Below are 6,000 nucleotides of genomic sequence, written 5' to 3' on the forward strand. Positions count from 1 at the left end.
TGCAACCAGCCAGTCGAACGCGGGAGGTAGGTCACAGTTGATTCCCTATGGCTTGTGGAATCAGTACTGTGCCTTTGCAGTGACGGGTGCTGTGTTGATGGCCACAAAGCAAGCAGGACTGTATCCTGAGAAACCCAGTGGAGAGACTTGACTGGTGATTCTGGAGCTGGAGAGATGGGGATAAGGAAGGCAGACTGTGTGGAGAAGGTGAGGTCTGAGTGGCCTGGAAGGACACGGAAGATCTGGTTAGCTGGAAGAAGGGTGACCCTAGCTGCCAGGGGCTCAGATGGACAACAAAGTGGCAGCATGGAAACTGCTGTGACCGTTTCAGAATGGCGAGCAAAGCCCAGTCCTGTTCCCTCCGGAGACCCCTTGGGGAGAATGGTGAGTAGTAGAGTTGTTATCTAGTGCATCTTCTGGAAGCTCTTGTATTTTCTATGATGACACTGTAGCGTTTAAACTTAATGCTTTTCAAATACCAGCCCGAGGGGTCAGAGAAAAAAAATCAAAGGAAGCAGACAGTCATGCAATCCACATGGATGGAACTACAAATTTCGGCCTCATTAGGAGCCTTCTTTTGGTTTATTATCTCTCCAGGGAATATAATAAATGAGGAAGACCTGTCAGAGTTCTGTTTCAATCCACTACCTTACCTCTTGCCTTACCTACTGACGTTTAAAATCAGCAAAGCCGATGAACACATTGAAGATGACGCTGAGGCTGAGAGCCGGGAGGAGAGCCGTGTCATAAAACCAGGGCATCCTTTGGGAGAGGGGGCCGGAGCACAGGATGAGATGAGAAGCTTAATAAAGGTCGGGTAGAGACAAATATTGAAAAATAGGTAAAAGTGTCACCAATAATAGAAGATTCTCAGCTAATAAGTTACTGAAATCTATCAAATGCTTTTCTGACCTGGTCTGTCTCTCTTAGTAATGAGTCTCCACACAAGCTTGCTTCTTCCCTCAGCATGGAGACTGATTTGCATAGAGCAGAGCACACCATAGGCACTTGATTAACATTTACTGAATTAAAGACGACTAAAGTTCAAGACAGTTGTCACTGAGTCCTGTCCATCAATACCAGGTGGAAGCAATTCTAAATTAATTTGATCTTACAAAAGGAGAATTTTAAAAGCAGCCATTCTGGGGCACCTGGGTGGTTCAGTCGGTTGAGTGTCCGACTTTGGCTCAGGTCATGATCTTACGGTTTGTGGGTTTGAACCCCATATCCAGCTCTGTGCTGACTGCTAGTTCAGAGCTTGGAGCCTGCTTCAGATTCGGTGTCTCTTTCTCTCTCTGCTCCTCCCTGTTCACACTCTGTCTCTCAAAAATAAATAAATTTTAAAAAAATGTTTTTAAGCAGCCATTCTGTAGCCAGAGTAGTAGAAACACACAAGGGTAGAGGACTTAGTCATCTACTGATCAGGTGCCAGAATGGAATTGGCAGTACTATTCTGAATACATCTGGAACTCTGTCCCAAAGGATCAGGGCCATAGCAGGAAGTAGGTTTGTTTTTTTTTTAATGTATGTTTATTTTTGAGATCTAGTGTGAGCAGGGGAAAGGCAGAGAGAGGGAGACACAGAATCCAAAGCAGGCTCTAGGCTCTGAGCTGTCAACATAGCGGGGCTCGAACTCCCGAACTGCGAGGTCATGACAAGCTGAAGTCAGATGCTTAACTGACTGAGCCACCAAAGGCACCCCCCTGAAGGTCGAGTTTTTATCATAATGAGCTCTGGTGCTGCATAGTTTTCCTGACATTCAGTTGCTCCTCTGTGACCCTTGAAGCAGCTCAGTGAGATATTATAGGGCAGCTGTTAGGTTAAATTACTTGCCCAAAGTCACGTGAATAGCGACATTACTCAAAAACTCTGTGGTGGTTCTAGAAACTTCAGTCCTGACTCATGGAATCCAGTAATCCAGTTGATGTTATGACTCAGCTTTTAGCACCACAGACTATTGAGTGTGGGCTCTGTGGGAACTAGAGTTAGTCTGTATTATCAGTGGGATTATAGACATGCAATGTGTTTCAAGGGATGGCTTCCAAAGCACATTACTTGATACATAAAATGAAGATAATATTGCCTGAATAACTGAATTAATGAATTAAACACTATTAGATGAGAGAAGCATCCAGGTGAATGGCCTGTTAATGGGCTCAAAGCACTTGCCTGAACATTGAAGACCTTTTCATCATCAATGAGGATTGTTTTAATTCTGTTTCACAGGCTTGTGTTCAGAGACCGTCACCCCTCCCCGAGTGTTCTTTGAATTTTAAATGAATGTGGAAAGGGAGTAGGAATTTTGTTTCTTATGTGGAACTCTCTTTTGTTGGTCATAATAATTCAAAAGGCTTAGTGATATGTTAGCTACCATTTTTATGCATTGTGTTGTGTGTGTGCTAGGCACTGTACCAGGGGTTTGCACATACTATCTCAGTCCTAGAAACAGGCTCAAAGAGGTTGTTCTGTGAAGCTGGGAGTCAAATGGAGGTTAGTCTGACTTAGACACTCACACTCTTCCTTCTGCACTTTAGTCACTGCCAAGCAATCTCCCCAATAACATAGAAGAAGTAGGATAGCTGGAGACACAGGCTGGCAGCTGGCATTTCTTTGGTATCACCGCCACCCACTGTGTCTTCAGAAAATAGCACATACATGACAGACAGCATGCTGATAAGAATCCAAATGAGAGTGAATTTTAATTTCTTAGCAAGGTGTTGGCTCTTCAGTGTCTGTAGAAGTCTCCTTCTAGCACTTCTGGCAAACGTGAAGGTCTAACCTTCGATGGTGTTGTCCAGTATTGAAGCCTGGGAGGAGGATATGGGGAAGGGACAGAGTGTGGCCAAGTTCTTCAGCCCATTCTGTTGACTAACAGGTGCTGCAGACCTCCTCTGTGCTGGGCACCAGGGTGGTTGGCTTGGGAAGCTGGCACACAGGAAAGGGTGTTGTTAGTATTTATTTGGGCCCTGTTACGAGCCATTGGATTCACTCTGTGTTGGCCATAGTTGTCTGACATTCATGAGTGTGTTCATGCAGGGAGGCTGTGAGGTCACTGGGCAAGTGTCCAGCCAGGGAGCACATGTCAAAATCAGTGCCCAGCTGTGGCTACATCAGAAGCTCTCTTTTCCCACACCAAGCAGAGTCCCTTTTTCTACAGTGTCACAAGGTCTTTCTAGGGACCAGTAGGACGTGGGGGTATTCTTCCTCCCTTCAGTACTTTAGTGCATGGGACCTGGATCTAAAATAAATAATAGACTGGACTTTGAAGAGGAAGAAATGTCACAAAATGCAGTTAGAAAGGAATGTGTAGAAATGCCTGTCATTCCTTAGGACAGAGGGGAGAGGAGCATGTGTGTGCACGTGCAATGTGCGTGTTCCTGAGTGTGCGCGTGTGTACGTATGGTGGGAAATGGCTAACGGTCTGTATATGATACTCAGGTCTGTTTTATCTACTGGCCATCTGTTTCTCCTTTACCTTTGCCTCCCATTTTCCATCACCAATAAATTGTTTTGATTTTTGCTTTATGGAGTCCCGTTTAGTAATAAAATATGGTGATGTGGGTATTTATTTCTCAATGGGATAATTTCAATGTGCATGTTCTATAACATCAGAGCAAAAACTATAGTAACTGTAGTCAAGGCAGATCCAGGATTATGATAAACTGGTGCATTTGCCATGGCAAAAAGCCAAGTTGGAACAAGATGTTGTCATAGTTTTGTGGTCATTGGTTCAATATCCTGAAGATTATACCATGTTCAATCCTCTTTTCTACTCTTTGTATCAAATGCCTTTTGCGAGTGCGATTGGTCACTGCTCATTGGGCAGAAATTAGCTTATTAGGATGGCAAGAGGACCAAAGGGAAGGACTCATCCATTTATTGCCTAGCAATAAAGTGATGTGCCAGTCTGTTTCTCCAGCTGAGGTTGCTACTGACCTGATATTAGCTCTAAGAGCCTGTAATTTGAGGCCCAGGGCAGTCTAGCGTCTAACAGTGGTAGAAACTCTGCTCCATTATAGACTTGATCACGTCCTCAGCCTTGGGCCGGGATTAGATGGCCACAAAAAGTGCCAGAGGGCCCCTTGCCAAATATAGCTCCCTGTTGTCTTGCTGCAGTGCCTGAAAAACCTAATCTAGACCTCTTGGAGACAAACAATTTTACCTTGGCCCGGGCATTATGATTTGAAAGAGCTAATTGGCCCATTAGCAAAGATGATTTTATCTCATAAAATCTAAACCACCTTCAGGCCTTGGAGAGGATGATGCTAAAAGAATCCAAAGGTAGGCTTGGGAGGCCAAAGCCAGGGTGGAGTTCCAAGTAATCCAAAGGTATAGAGAGTGATCTAACGAGGTAAACTGGAGGAGAAGATGGATCCTGTCTACCTCTCACAGGCTCAAAGTTTTGCTTGAGTGGGGCCTGGAGACACTGCGGTCCTAGGCTCATGGCCTTGATATAAGTATCGATGGGTTTTCAGGATAAGCATTCTCCTGAGTCAGTTCAATGTTAGGTACTCTTGTTATCGTAACCCTCAATAACTAGACTGAGGTAGTGGGAGGTAAGTTTCAGTAGGATGCTGTAAGTGGCTCCCATCTACCTTCAGCCTTATTGTAAAACAAATAGCAAGGCCATCAGAAGCCCTCACATTGCAGAATCCAAATAGATTTCTGTAACTGTCACCAGAGCTTCAAGGGCTCCAGCTCTAGTGGGTCATCCATTTCTTTGATTCTCTCCAAACATAGCCTTAGCCTCCTACTTGTGTCACTGGAAGACATCATCTTCCATTGGTTCCCAGCAACACCCACCCCAGAGTGTTTACATGTGCACAAATCTATCCTGACGGTTCCTTGTCAGCTTCTTCTATGGATGGCTAATGCAGGCTTTCTGGCCATGGCCACTCTGTGACTACTTCTGGCTTCTGCTCCTCCCAAAGCCCACTCAACCCCAAGTGTGGGCACAGACCTCTCTGTTAGCCTCCCAAACACAAGTGATCTAGGAGGCAAAGTTTACCAGAACATCATCCAACATCTGAGGGTGCCATCAGAACATTATAGGACAGAAAGAGAACTTGAAAGCAGGCATCCCTGCTCCTGGAGTCCCCTACTTCCCTGCATGGTGCCCCTCCTCAAGTCAGAATTCTCTTCCAGCTGGCCCAAGCCAGATAAAGCAAAAACTTGGTACCCTCCTTTAACAGTCTCTGCAGAGGGTTATTTTGTGAAGGTGGCTTTTACATTTGAAGGCTCAGCATCTCATTCTGTAGCCTCTGCTCCTGCACCTGGATTGCTCCCACCTTTAGGACTTCTCAGAAAGATGAATGGGTGGGCCCTTAGCCTTAGATCTGCTTGACCAAAACACAAGTTGTCTTTCTCAGAGCAATAGGAAAAACCTCCCAAAAGAAAAAGAAAGCCCAGTAAATACAGAATGCAGAGAGAGCTTGTGATTCCCCAAATGTTGGCTTCAATTTTTTTTTTTTATTATTTTTTAGCTTTGTGTCTTATATTGGGTACCTGGGATTTGACTTAGCCCTTTTTTATTCATCCTTTTCATCTTCTTTTCCATCCAAGAAAGCCTGATTTGGGTAATCAGAGTAAGTCAGAATGTTCAAACTGAGTGTACAGTCTGTCGAATAAACTTTAGCTTTTGCAGTCTGAAATGTTTGAGTCAGGCAGTTGTGCCTGTTTGCCATCTCCTTTTTCATCACACTTGATTTTGTCATTGCTTTTGAGAGAGCAAAGCAGACCAAGCTGTCACAACTGAACATACAACATCAATAACCACCAGAGAATTTTTAATCCAGACCTGGTAGAAATTCAGAAAAAGAATAAGTCATATAGGGGAATGAGGCTCTTTAGGTGAACTTGGAAGTTCATGTTAACAGGTCAACTTAACTAGCTTGTAAGTGACCTGAAGTCAGGATTAAGATTTTCATTACTGTTGTGATCAATGTTGATTTTAATGACATTGCCCTTAAGGCTTGTTAGAAGGAAAGCGGAGTCTCATTT

The sequence above is a fragment of the Suricata suricatta genome, chromosome 10, assembly GCF_006229205.1.
Source record: "Suricata suricatta isolate VVHF042 chromosome 10, meerkat_22Aug2017_6uvM2_HiC, whole genome shotgun sequence".
Taxonomy (NCBI): Eukaryota; Metazoa; Chordata; class Mammalia; order Carnivora; family Herpestidae; genus Suricata; species Suricata suricatta.